Source organism: Arachis hypogaea, chromosome 17, assembly GCF_003086295.3.
Source record: "Arachis hypogaea cultivar Tifrunner chromosome 17, arahy.Tifrunner.gnm2.J5K5, whole genome shotgun sequence".
Taxonomy (NCBI): Eukaryota; Viridiplantae; Streptophyta; class Magnoliopsida; order Fabales; family Fabaceae; genus Arachis; species Arachis hypogaea.
In genome coordinates, this window is record NC_092052.1 from 78,823,579 (window position 1) to 78,838,552 (window position 14,974).

Below are 14,974 nucleotides of genomic sequence, written 5' to 3' on the forward strand. Positions count from 1 at the left end.
TAACAGAGCTCCTCCCTTAATGAAGTGGGGTTTAATGGATCATTGCTCCAAGAACACTTGCAGGAAATTTAAATTGCATGAAAGTAAATCAAGCTCAATATGAACGGAAATGTAAAATTGGTAGAAAGTAAATTGGCAGAAAGGAAGAAGTGTCGGGAATTAAAATTGCATAAGGGAAATTTAATTCATTACAAGCTAAAATGAAAAATTGCAGAAAATAAAAGTGTATCTCAACTATGCTAAGCTCTCTGGAGCAAGGTTCTGAAAACCGAACCGGTCATCGAACCGTTCTAGTCATTGGTTCATTGGTTTATAGGTTCAACCGGTTTGACCGTGGTTGAACCGAAAAAACCGTTTTCTAATAAAATAATAAATAAAATATAAATAAACACAATAAAACATAATTATAGTCTAATATAAATCTTAAAGTTGTAATTACATGTCCCTAAAGACCATTGGGAGCACCTTATATTCCCAACCTAAGTTCTCAACCGTTACCTCACTTATTCTAATTACTACCTGCATAGGTCTAAAGTTTTAATATGATTCATTGCTGCATCAAAATATCCCAAACAATTTAACTAAATCATCTATTGTCTGCTTATTGTAATCCAATACGTGTTCCAGCAAGTCTTTATATGTTAAAAAATATTCTACCAATTTGCCCGGTTGAGCGGTCTTTATATGTTTAAGTCTCCTATTCTTATTGCCCGGCTGAGCAGCCTTTGAAGTTTGAACATACCTACAATAATCATGAAATATAGAAATCTTAACAAAACCCTGAACATTCACTTCCATTGCAGCAAAATCTTAATTATTTTTTCCACAAAGATTGTTTTTTTCTTGATTGTACCAAACATTTTTTCAGAGGATTAGTCAAGCAGCTAACTCTAGGTATCCCTTCACTAGTTCCAGTCCCCATGAATATAATCTCTGCCTGATCACCAGGTAATTCAACCCCAATATCTCCATTTGCAGAAGCTGCAGTAGCAAATAGAATAAAGGCAAAAAATCAACACAAATTTCACCTAATCCCATATTAAATCAAGAATCTGAACAATCCAAAAGCATAGTTCTAGCTTCAATTAAATAATATCAGAGTACAATCATGCAATCAAATTATGATAATAAAGAAATAAGTGGAACAAAATTGGAGAGTAGTTAGTTAGATAGTTACTGGATTGGAGGCGAGAGTGAATGGGAAGGAGAAGAGAAACGGAAGAGGGAGAGCGCCAACAGGAAGAAAAGAAAGAGCGAAATCAGTTCAGTAAACAAACAACATCCAAAATTATTCAAAATTATTCACAATTATTCAACAAACAACAAAATCCAGTTTAGTAAACAAACCAAAATCAGTTCAGTTTCAGTAATTACTCAGTTAATCACTAATCAGTAAACAACAATCAGTCATCATGTTGAATCACAGTTCAGTTTCAGTAATCACTCACTAGTCAATAATCACAGTACAGTTTAGATCCTTCCAATCAGTTGAATCTTGAATCAATTCACAGTTTCACACTACACAGTTCAAATAAAAATAAAACAGGGAGACAGAATTTCAAAGTTCAAAGTTTCGGTGTTCATCATGCTGAATCACAGATCAGTTTCAGTTCAAAGTAAAATCATCCAGTTTGAGTAATCACACTACAGAGTTCAAAGAAAAATAAAACAGGGAGAGTGGGAGACACTGAGACAGCGAAGTTACCTTCAAGGCAGAACATGCAACAGGGAGAGTGAGAGTGAGGCGGTGGGAGACAGCGAAGGCACCTTCTCAGTTCTCGACGGCTGCTGCGGTGGCTCGACGGCAGTGGCTCGACGGCGGTGGCTCGACCCGTGTGAGAGTGAGGCGTTCTCACTTCTCAGTTCTCGACGGCTCTGCGATGGCTCGACGGCGAGCCCTCGACCCGTGTGATGGTGTGAGTGTGACAGTGACTCAGTGAGGCGTTGGAAGCAGCTTCAGCGAAGCCTGCTCGAAGAATGAGAACCACTGAAGCAGAGAAGGGAAGGCGTTTTGGTGATTTAGGGATCTCAGCATCTGGAGTTTTGGTGATTTAGGGATTCAGAATGAAAAAATGCCAGCGTTTTGTTGCCATCCAAAAAACCGGCCGGGTCACGGTTCGGTTCGACCGACCGGTTACCGGCCGGTTCATCGGTTCAATTCCGGTTTTTGAATTTCACGGTTTTAATGAATGTCCGAACCGTTTTTCAGTCCGGTTCACGGTTCGACCGGTCCGACCGACCGGTTCGAACCGGTTTTCAGAACATTGCTCTGGAGTCTCTAATCCTCCAAGAGAGCTCTAGAGTCTCTAATCCTCCAGCCTGAGACCCCTTTCTAATTCTATGAAACTAAGGCCTTTATATAGGCTTTCCTAAATTACAAATTGAAATGAAATTGAAAAGAAATTATAATCAAATGATGATTCTTGTGGCCTTGATTGAGTGATATGAGTGGGCTTGCTTGCTTGTAGTTTAAATGGGCTTGGAATGAGATTAATCAAACCAGAATTCTGCTCCTAGGAGAACGTAGCATTTTTGAGGAGACCGTAGAGCTTGGGTACCCACGTGAACGCGTCACAGATGCGTGCGCGTCATCTTTGTTTTGGCACTTTCGACGCGTACGTGTTACCCACGCGTGCGCGTCATCTTTAGCGCTCTCCAGGAGAGCGTAGCATTCGCGCCAAGAATGCTCTCCATGCGTATGCGTTACCTACGCGTACGCGTCCCTTCAGAAATTGCACTTCATGTGTACGCGTCACCCACGCGTGCGCGTCACCAGCTGATTCTTCCCCACTTCCTATCGCAGGCGCTCTTGCTTGACGAATGTAGTGCTCTTGAGTGACGAGCATAGATCCCTCCTACGCGTATGCGTGGCTTTTCGAAGATGCCACTTCCACGCATACGCGTCCCCCACTCGTACGGGTCGATAGTCAAATTTTCTTGGGTGAAGAATGTAGCGCTATTTGAAAGAGAGCATAGCGCCAAGGTGCTCATCCCCCCTTCTCTGCTTCCTTCTTGCCTGTCATCAACCAAACAACACATCAAAGCCTTGGAATAATCATCAAATTTTGCATCATTCATATCATCAAACAATTCTTGCATAAATCTTGTGAAAATGCACCAATTTAATAATGTTTGATTGAATCAAGACAAGCATAAATTGCTCATCCAAACACTTACTTATTGCCTAAGAAATGCATGAAAACCAAGTAAAATAGATAAAAAAAGGCTTGTGAAACTAGCCTAAGATGACTTGTCATCACAACACCAAACTTAAACCTTGCTTGTCCTCAAGCAAGAAAAGAATTATGCACAAAGGTTTCTTTTAATTGGAATGGGTTGAGGAATAGCTTGTAATGCCTTAGTGAGTGAAGTGATTAAGTGACAGTGGGGTGTACTCTGAAATATATGCTCATGCAAGAATTTCAGTGCTTATTAGTCCCTACACTTTGGAAGTATTAGATCTTAGGACTTTCATTCAAATGATATTATGGAAATCTCCTTATAGATAGTCACCTTGAAGCAGCATTCCCCCTTTTTTTTTCTTTTGTATCTTGGCCTTGACTCTAGGTGTCATGTCTCAAAGCAGCTTTTTAAGATAAGCTTTCATTCAATACTCCCAAACCAGTTGGTTTAAGGTATTAGGTGTTGAAGCACCCCTTAGGATTTACTTGCTCAAGCCTCTCTCTTTGACACAATTCTACCACAAGCATTTAACTAGGCTAATAACTCTTTGAGTTCTTGTTTCTTGCTTTTTCTTCCGAGTAATTGATGCTCAAAGCCTTGGGCCTTCTTCTTTGTTTTCTTTTATTGCTACTTCTTGGATCAATAGATGTTTAAGAATTTCCACAATACTTCTTTGAACTTTATTTTCTGCCTATGAGCTCCCATGCAAGTTTTCACAAACATACAACCTCAATACATAATCATACAATCAGAACCACCACTTCTCTTAATCTTTTGCTTGTCTCAAAACAAATTTTTGATTCCTCAATCCTTCTTTTCAAAGAAATGTTCTCTGTTTGCATTCTTATAGATATTGAGTGCAAGAAATTTTTCAAGAGTATGGTGGTATGAGCTATCCAGCATCACGGTTATTAAGCCACAAAGAAACTATACTAAGCAGACAAACATGGATACAATATCACTTTCAATCATAGCAGTTTTAAACACAAGACAATCACTTAACAATACAATATCTTGGAGTCCACTTATTTCCTCCTTGTCATCACCATCCTTAGCTTTTGTGCCCTTCTTCATCTTTTTAGATGATGGTGTCTATTCCTTCCAAGAGATTGAGTATCTTCCTGCAAGAGATATTAAAAGTTTCTTGTCCCCCAAGCACTTGATAGATGGTTAGCATGTACGTATGCTTGTGATTTCTGAACTTAAGTTGGTGTGGGAACACCAAACTTAGTTCCTTGCCTATTTCTATATGCAGCTGAGTGAATACATGCATGAAACATCAAGTGCTTTTATTAAGAAAATAAACTATGAACTAGAAATTAAACAATTGTTAGATAGTTTCTCTGATTGTTTGGAGCTAGTGACTAATCATGCTGAGGGTTGCAATGTATTCTTAATGAAATCTTTGGTGGAACACCAAACTTAGAATTACACATTCACCATTGAATTACTTTGGTCTGCAACACCAAACTTAGCTCCTTGCAATGCAGAGAAATCTACTTAACTTTTTTTTTGAAACAGCTAGGAAAAGAAAGCTACCTATGGTTGGGTTGCCTCTCAACAATCACTCCTTTAATGTCATTAGCTTGACATGTTGTTCATGGCTTTCTTCCTCTTTTTCCAGTTTGTTAAGAGGAATGACCTCTAGGAGAGAGAAGAGCCAGTCAGTGTCCCCTATCTTGGTCTCTTCCCAGCAAGCTTCCTTTTGTTATTTGCTTGATTGAACTTGCTTGCTGGATCAGGGGTTGGATTGCTTGTGGTTGACCTTTTCTTCTTCATGGATATGGTCAATTGTAGCTTGGTCACAATCCTCTCTTCGGTGCTCCTGTTGGTTGCCTTCACTTCTGGGATATTAAGAATTGGGTGTTGTTTGATTGTTGGCATGTCCTTTTCATCAAAAGCTTCTTGAATTGGTGGTTCGATAAACCTTTCCTCTATGCAACTCTCTCCTTCACTTGAGTGTGGACTCCATTGATTGACTTCCTCCCTTTCTTCTACATGATGCTCCATTGAATCCTTTGGGAGTAAATTTTCTTGTTCGTTTGTCACCCACGCGTACGCGTCCTTTCTGAAAATGCACCTTCACGCGTATGCATCACCCACGCGTACGCGTCGCCAGCTAATTCTTCTCCACTTCCTATCGCAGGCACTCTTGGTTGACGAACGTAGTGCTCTTGAGTGACGAGCATAGATCCCTCCCACGCGTACGCATTGTCTACGCATACGCATGGCTTTTCGAAGATGCCAGTTCCATGTGTACGCGTCACCCACGCGTACGCGTCGATAGTCAAATTTTCTTGGGTGAAGAACGTAGCGCTCTTTGAAAGAGAGCGTAGTGCCAAGATGCTCTTCCCCCCTTTTCTGCTTCCTTATTGCCTGTCATCAACCAAACAAAACATCAAAGCCTTGGCATAATCATCAAATTTTGCATCATTCATATCATCAAACAATTCTTGCATAAATCTTGTGAAAATGCACCAATTTAACAATGTTTGATTGAATCAAGACAAGCATAAATTTCTCAACCAAACACTTACTTATTGCCTAAGAAATCCATGAAAACCAAGTAAAATAGATGAAAAGGCATGGGTCACGAAGAGGCATGACACGAGCGTGAACCCAGTCCCAAAATATTGGCGCACCATGGTCAGAGGGTACAACATAGATTTCAGCCCTGAAAGTGTGAGGGTGGTGCTACAATTGCTGGAACCACATGATGACCCTCACTCTTACACTCGAAGGGTCAACCTTAATGAAAGGCTGGATGAAGTTCTTGTTGATATCTGTATGTCTGGAGCTCAATGGAGGCGGGATGCTGATAAACCACTATTTATGGTTATTCCTGTGCTAAATTAGGTGGTTTTTATCAATTCTCCATACACTTATTCATACAATGCGCATGTTTTATATTTTTCTTTCCTAATTCCATTCCATGATTGAAAACTTGCCTCCTAAGCCTTTAAATTATCAATCTTTAACCCCCCTTTCTACCGTTCGATGCTGTGATCTATGTGTTGAGTATTTCCAGGCTTTATAGGGCAGGAATGGCTTGGAGGATGGAAAGGAAGCTTACAAAAATGGAGGGAACACAAGAAATCAAGGAGCTGACCAGCGAGGACGGACGCGCACGCACAACTCCCCCGCGCGCACACTTGGCGCATTCCAGAACGACGCGGAAGCGCACATGGCGTGTACGCGTGACACACGCAGAAGGCCATCGACGCAGACACGCATTTGGGGCGTATGCATGACGTGCATAATATTCTGTGACTGCAGAAATTGCTGGGGGTGATTTTGGGCCGAGTTTTGACCCAATTTTCGGCCCAAAAACACAGACTAGAGCCAGGGGATAGCAGAGACTCAACACATTCTGTCATTGATTAGCTTTTAGTTTTAGTTTTGGATCTTGGAAGAGAACACTACTTCCTCCAGGGTTCTTCATAGTCATACCTTTTTCTAGTACTACATTTTGGGTTGGATAATTGCGAAGAGTTATTACCTCCGTGAAGTTTTAGCATTACAATTTGTTTTCTTATTCCCTTTCTTCTTTTATTTAGCATTCACATCATTCAGAGTTACTTATGGATATTTCTGATTTTGGGATCTGTTAATGCAAAGAACACTTTTTCCATTTAATTTCATTGTTTGTCTGCTTGCTTTCAATTAATTCAATTATTATGTCTTCTTTCTACCCCTTGAATATGTATGTGAAATTGGCATCTTTGTCAATGGAGTAGACTCCCAACTTGACTTGGGAGTTGATTAATAGGAGACCCTTGAGTTGGAATACTCAAGAATTAATTAGTAATTGGAAGTTGTTGGGTAGCTCTCTAGTTACTAACGCTAATCCTTCCGAAGGGAGAGGATTAGGACTTGTGAATAGACGTTGGCTTAATTACTTGACTTTCCTTTATTTGGTAAAGCTTAACTAAGTAAAAATGACAACCCATTACTAATTAATCTTGGGAGAATTCAACCAGGATAGAACTTCCGATTAATCTTCTCCTAGTCAAGGCTTTTATCATAATTAAATAAATCTCTCATTCATTTTCCTTGCTTCAATTTTATTCCCCAACTCTAACATCTCTCAGAAACTGGTGGACGAAATTGTGATTCACACTTTTCACAACTCCGCACAACTAACCAGCAAGTGCACTGGGTCGTCCAAGTAATACCTTACGTGAGTAAGGGTCGATCCCACGGAGACTGTCGGCTTGAAGCATGCTATGGTCATCTTGTAAATCTCAGTCAGACGGATTCAAATGGTTATGAGTATTGATAATTAAAAGATAAATAAAACATAAAATAAGATAGAGGTACTTATGTAGGTGGGAATTTCAGATAAGCGTTTGGAGATGCTTTGTTGCTTCTGAACCTCTGCTTTCCTATTATCTTCTTCCAACCATGCGTGCTCCCTTCCATGGCAAGCTGCATGATCCTCTCGGATGAAAAATACCAGGTACGATCTCTGCACAGCTAATCAACTGTCGGATTTCTCGTCTCGGATGAAAAATACTAGGTACAGATACCGCACAGCTAATCATTTGTCGGTTCTCGCTAGCGTCGGAATAAGACCCTTGTCCTTTTGTACACTATCACTGCGTTCAACATTCGCAGGTTTGAAGCTCTTCGCAGTCATCCCTTCCCAGATCCTACTCAGAATACCACAGACAAGGTTTAGACTTTTCGGATCTCAGGAATGCTGCCAATGGTTCTAGCCTATACCACGAAGATACTAATCTCACGGACTCGGTCCATGTATTAGATACCCAAGAGATACAGACTCAAGATGTCGCACAATGACTACGTTGAGCTCAGATAGAACGGAAGTGGTTGTCAGGCACGCATTCATAGAATTGAGAATAATGATGAGTGTCACATATCATATCATTCTCCAGATTGAAGTACGAGTGAGTATCTTAGAATGGAATCAAGCGTGATTGAATAGAAAACAGTAGTAATTGCAATAATTCATGAAGAACAGCAGAGCTCCACACCTTAATCTATGGGGTGTAGAAACTCCACTGTAGAAAATACATAAGTGAAAAAGGTCTTGGCATGGCCGTGAGGCCAGCCTCCAATGGAGGTTTTCAATGTAAAAAAGTTACATATGATTCAAAGATATAAAATAAATGTCTAAAAGTAGTTTTTATACTAAACTAGTAACCTAGGTTTACAGAAAATGAGTAACTAAGTGCAGATAGTGCAGAAATCCACTTCCGGGGTCCACTTGTTATGTGCTTGGGCTGAGCATTGAAGCTTTCACGTGCATAGGATGTTCTTGGAGTTAAACGCCAGCTTGGGTGCCAGTTTGGGCGTTTAACTCCAATTCTGGTGCCAGTTCTGGCGTTTTATGCCAGAAAGTTTTAGGCTGGATTTTAGCGCCAGTTTGGGCCATCAAATCCCAGGAAAAGTATGGACTATTATATATTGCTGGAAAGCCCAAGATGTGTACTTTCCAACACAATTGAGAACGCGCCAATTGGGCTTTTGTAGCTCTAGAAAATCTTCTTCGAGTGTAGGAGGGTCAGAATCCAACAGCATCTGCAGTCCTTTTTTAGCCTCTGAATCATATTTTTGCTCAGGTCCCTCAATTTCAGCCAGAAAATACCTGAAATCACAGAAAAACATACAAACTCATAGTAAAGTCCAGAAATGTGATTTTTGAATAAAAACTAATAAAAATATAATAAAAAGTAACTAAAACATACTAAAAACTATGTAAAAATAATGCCAAAAAGGGTATAAATTATCCGCTCATCACAATACCAAACTTAAATTGTTGCTTGTCCCTAAGCAACTAAAATCAAAATAGGATAAAAAGAAGAGAAGATACAATAAATTTCAAATATCAATGAAGCTCAGTTCCAATTAGATGAGTGGGGCTAGTGGCTTTTTGCTTCTGAATAGTTTTGGCATCTCACTTTATCCTTTGAAGTTCAGAATGATTGGCATTCATAGGAACTCAGAATTCAGATAGTGTTATTGATTCTCCTAGTTCAGTATGTTGATTCTTGAACACAGCTACTTTATGAGTCTTGGCCATGACCCTAAGCATTTTATTTTCCAGTATTACCACCGGATACATAAATGCCACAGACACATAACTTGGTGAACCTTTTCAGATTGTGACTCAGCGTTGCTAGAGTCCCCAGTTAGAGGTGCCCAGAGCTCTTAAGCACACTCTTTTTGCTTTGGACCACAACTTTAACCGCTCAGTCTCAAGCTTTTCACTTGACACCTTCACGCCACAAGCACATGGTTAGGGACAACTTGTTTTAGCCGCTTAGACCAGGATTTCATTCCTTTGGGCCCTCCTATCCATTAATGCTCAAAGCCTTGGATCCTTTTTACCCTTGCCTTTTGGTTTAAAGGGTTATTGGCTTTTTCTGCTTGCTTTTTTTCTCTTTTTTTTTTCTTTTTCTTTTTTTTTTGCAAGCTTTGTGTTTCACTGCTTTTTCTTGCTTCAAGAATCAATTTTATGATTTTTCAAATTATCAACAACATTTCTCTTTTTTCATTATTATGTCAAGAGCCAACAATTTTAACATTCATAAACAACAATATAAAAAATTTGAACTATTCAAGCATTCATTTAGAAAACAAAAAGTATTGCCACCACATCAAAATAATTAGATTATTTTCAAGATATAATTCAAAATTCATGTACTTCTTTTTCTTTTTCAGAAAACATTTTTCTTTTAAGAAAGGTGAAGGATTCATAGGACATTCATAGCTTTAAGGCATAGACATTAGACACTAATGATCATGTAATAAAGACACAAACATAGATAAAACATAAAGCATAGAAATCGAGAAACAAAAAAATAAGAACAAGAAAATTAAAGAATGGGTCCACCTTAGTGATGGCGGCTAGTTCTTCCTCTTGAAGATCCTATGGAGTGCTTGAGCAACTCAATATCTCTTCCTTGCCTTTGTTGCTCCTTTCTCATTGCCTTTTGGTCCTCTCTGATTTCATGGAGGATGATGGAGTGCTCTTGGTGCTCCATTCTTAGTTGTTCCATGTTGGAACTCACATCTCCTAAAGAAGTGTTGAGTTGCTCCCAATAGTTTTGTGGAGGAAAATGCATCCCTTGAGGCATCTCAGGGATTTCTTGATGAGGAATTTCCTCATGCTCTTGTTGAGGTCCATGAGTGGGCTCTCTTATTTGCTCCATCCTCTTTCTAGTGATGGGCTTTTGAGATGAATCTCTCCATCTCCCATGACTCAGAGGTGGAAGCAATTGCCTTCCCTTTCTGCTCCCTGCACCTTTCTGGTGTTTAAACGCCCACTGTGTGCCAATTCTGGCATTTAATGCCAACTCTGCTACCTTTTCTGGCATTAAACGCCAGTCTGATGCCCCTTTTGGGTGTTTAACGCCAGCCAGACACCCTTTCTTGGCGTTAAACGCAAGTTTTTTTCGCCAATTCTAGCGTTTAACGCCAGCCATATGCTAGACACCCTTTTCTGGAGTTAAACGCCCAGAATGCTGCCCATTCTGGCATTTAACGCCCATAATGCTGCCAGACTAGGCGTTAAACGCCCATTCTGCTATCCTTACTGGCATTTAAACGCCAGTAAGCCTGTCCTCTAAAGTGTGCTATTTTTGATACTATTTTTGATTCCGCTTTAATTCTGCAGTTATTTTTGTGACTTCACATGATCATCTACCTAAAGAAGACATAACATGACAATGGAAAATAAATAAATATAATTAAATAACATTGGGTTGCCTCCTAATAAGCGCTTCTTTAATGTCAATAACTTGACAGTGAGCTCCTAGAGAGCTTCACAGAGACTCAGAGCTTAATGGTGGCCTCCCAACACCAAACTTAAAAGTTTAGTGTGGGGCTCTGTTTGACTCTGTATTGAGAGAAGCTTTTCATGCTTCCTCTCCATGGTTACAGAAGAAGATCCTTGAGCTTTAAACATAAGGTAGTCCTCATTCAATTGAAGGACCAACTCTCCTCTGTTCACATCAATCACAGCTCTTGCTGTGGCTAGGAAGAGTCTTCCAAGGATAATAGATTCATCTTCATCCTTCCCAATGTCTAGGATTATGAAATCAGAAGGGATGTACAGGCCTTCTACCTTCACTAAGACATCCTCTACAAGTCCATAAGCATGTGTCCTTGATTTGTCTGCCAATTCTAGTGAGAATTTAGCAGCTTGTACCTCAAAGATCCTTAGTTTCTCCATTACAGAGAGTGGCATGAGGTTTATTCCTGACCCTAGGTCACACAGAGCCTTCTTAAAGGTCATGGTGCCTATGGTACAAGGTATTAAGAACTTTCCGGGATCCGGTTTCTTCTGAAGTAATTTCTGTTGAACCAAAGCATTCAGTTCATTGATGAGCAATGGAAGTTCATCCTCCCAAGTCTCATTACCAAATAACTTGGCATTCAACTTCATGATTGTTCCTAGATATTGAGCAACTTGCTCTTCAACAATATCTTCATCCTATTCAGAGGAAGAATACTTATCAGAGCTCATGAATGGCAACAGTAAATTCAAAAGAATCTCTATGGTCTCTGTATGAGCCTCAGATTCCTTTGGTTCCTCATTAGGGAACTCCTTAGTGGCCAGTGGATGTCCATTGAGGTCTTCCTCATTGGAATTCACTGCCTTTCCTTCCTATACAGGTTCGGCCATTTTGGTCTTATTGATGGGCTTGCACTCTCTCTTTGGATTCTCTTCTGTATTGCTTGGGAGATTACTAGGAGGGATTTCAGTAACTCTTTTACTCAGTTGACCCACTTGTGCCTCCAATTTTTTGATGGAGGACCTTGTTTCAGTCATGAAACTGAGAGTGGTCTTAGATAGATCAGAGACTATGGTTGCTAAGTCAGAGAGGCTCTGCTTAGAATTTTCTGTCTGTTGCTCAGAAGATGATGGAAAAGGCTTGCTATTGCCAATCCTATTTCTCCCACCATTATTATTATTGAAGCCTGGATTAGTCTTCTGTTGATCATTCTATGAGAAATTAGGATGGTTCCTCCATGAAGGATTATAAGTGTTTTCATAGGATTCCCCCATGTAATTCACCTCTTCCATTGCAGGATTCTCAGGGTCATAAGCTTCTCCTTCAGATGAAGCTTCTTTAGTACTACCGGATGTAGCTTGCATTCCAGTTAGACTCTGAGAAATCATATTGACTTGCTGAGTCAATATTTTGTTATGAGCCAATATGGCATTCAGAGTATCAATCTCAAGAACTCATTTCTTCTGAGTTGTCTCATTATTCACAAGATTTCTTTTCGAAGTGTACATGAACTGGTTATTTGCAACCATTTCAATGAGTTCCTAGGCTTCTACAGGCATCTTCTTCAGATGAAGAGATCCACCAACAGAGTGGTCTAATGACATCTTGGATAATTCAGATAGACCATCATAGAATATACATAGGATGCTCCATTCTTAAAGTATGTCAGAAGGACACCTTCTGATCAATTGCTTGTATCTTTCCCAAGCTTCATAGAGGGATTCACCTTCTTTCTGTCTGAAGGTTTGGACTTCCACTCTAAGCTTGCTCAACTTTTGAGGTGGAAAGAACATGGCCAAGAAAGCATTGACCAACTTTTACCAAGAGTTCAGGCTTTCTTTAGGTTGTGAGTCCAACCATGTCCTAGCTCTGTCTCTTAGAGCAAAGGGGAAAAGCATAGGTCTGTAGACCTCAGGATTAACCCCATTGGTCTTAACAGTGTCACAGATTTGCAGGAATTCAGCTAAGAACTGATGAGGATCTTCCAATGGAAGTCCGTGAAACTTGCAATTCAGCTGCATTAGAGAAACTAATTGAGGCTTAAGCTCAAAGTTGTTTGCTCCAATTGTAGGAATTGAGATGCTTCTTCCATAGAAGTCAGAAGATGGTGCAGTAAAGTCACCAAGCATCTTCCTTGCATCTCCACCATTGTTATTGGGTTCGGCCATGTCTTTTTCTTTTTCGAAAATTTCTGTCAGGTCCTCTCCAAAGTGTTGTGCTTTTGCTTCTCTGAGCTTCCTCTTTAGAGTGCTTTCAGGTTTAGGATCAGCTTCAACAAGAATGTCCTTATCCTTGTTCCTGCTTAAATGAAAAAGAAGAGAACAGAAAAGAAGAGGAATTCTCTATGTCACAGTATAGAGATTCCTTTATGTGAGTAGAAGAATAGAAGAATGAGGTAGAGAGAATAAGAAGAATTCGAACACAGAGAGAGGGAGAGGGTTCGAATTTTAAGAAGAAGAGAAGTGTTAGTAATTAAATAAAATAAATAGAAAGAGATGAGAGAGAGAGATTATTCGAATATTAATTATAAGAAAAGAAAAATATTTTTGTTTTTATTTTAATTATAGGTTAGAATTCGAAATTATTAAAAGAAATAAAATAAAATTAGAATTTAAAACAATTAGTTGATTGCAAGAATTTTGAAAAAGACGTTAGTGATTTTCGAAAATGATGAAAGAGAAAGGTAGTTAGGTGGTTTTGAAAAAGATAAGAAATAGTAAACTTTTAAAATCAAACAAAAAAATCAAGTAGTTAATTGAAAAAGATTTGAAAATCAATTTTGAAAGGATAAGAAGTTAGAAAAAAGATTTTGAAATTAAAGTTTGAAAAGATATAATTTGAAATTTATTTTGAAAAAGATTGAAAAGGAAAATTAAAAAGATTTGATTTTTAAAATTAAAGTTGATGACTTGACTAAAAAGAAACTAAAAGATATGATTCTAGGATTTAAAGATTGAACCTTTCTTAATAGGCAAGTAACAACTTGAAATTTTTGAATCAAAACATTAAATGTTAGCAATAATTTCGAAAATATGAAATAAAAATAAGAGAAAGATTTTGAAAAATTTTTGGAATGATTTTTCGAAAAAACATGAAAGAAAATTTGAAAACGATTTGATTTTGAAAAAGATTTGAAAAGATAAAGTTTTTAAATTGAAATTTTGACTTGACTAACAAGAAACAACTAAATTTTAAATTTTTTTTTACTAAATCAACCCAAAATTCGAATTTTATGAGTAAAATAAGGGAAAGATATTATTTTTGATTTTTGAATTTTTAATAAGGAGAGAGAAAAACAACAAAATGACACATGACATAAAATTTAAGATCAAAAACAAATAATGCATGCAAGAACACTTTGAATGTCAAGATGAACACCAAGAACACTTTGAAGATCATGATGAACATCAAGAACATGTTTTTGAAAATTTTTAAGAAAAGAAAAACATGCAAGACACCAAGCTTAAAGATTTTTAAACTTTAGACACTAATAATTCAAAAATGCATATGAAAAACAAGAAAAGATACAAAACAAGAAAATTTAAAGATCAAACAAAGAAAATAAAAAAAGAACAACTTGAAGATCAATGAAGAACACAATGCATATATTTTCAAAAATTAAAGAAAAATTAAAACATGCAATTGACACCAAACTTAAAACTTGACACTAGACTAAAACAAGAAACACAATTGACACCAAGCTTCAGCATACAAATATAGACATGTCCTTTCTACAATGGAAAGTAGAATCCTCGGTCCAAAAGATTAGACATGGCTAAACAGCCAGCCAGGTTCCAACATATCTCATGAAACTCTAGAATTCATTCTTAAAAACTCTGAAGAACACATTTTTTTTCAAAAATAAAAAAAATAAAAAGCTTAAACATAAAATAAAATTACCTAATCTAAGAAACAAGATGAACCATCAGTTGTCCAAACTCGACCAATCCCCGGCAACAGTGCCAAAAACTTGGTGGACGAAATTGTGATTCACACTTTTCACAACTCCGCACAACTAACCAGCAAGT

At 38.3% G+C, this 14,974-nt stretch overlaps 1 non-coding gene across 1 annotated transcript; it reads left to right on the forward strand.

The window, feature by feature from the left end:
* The first annotated feature begins 12,608 nt into the window (after positions 1–12,608).
* LOC112768318 (small nucleolar RNA R71) lies at positions 12,609–12,712 on the forward strand. The gene has a single exon (XR_003185753.1). It is a non-coding gene; the product is annotated as a small nucleolar RNA R71 (small nucleolar RNA).
* Positions 12,713–14,974: the final 2,262 nt, after the last annotated feature.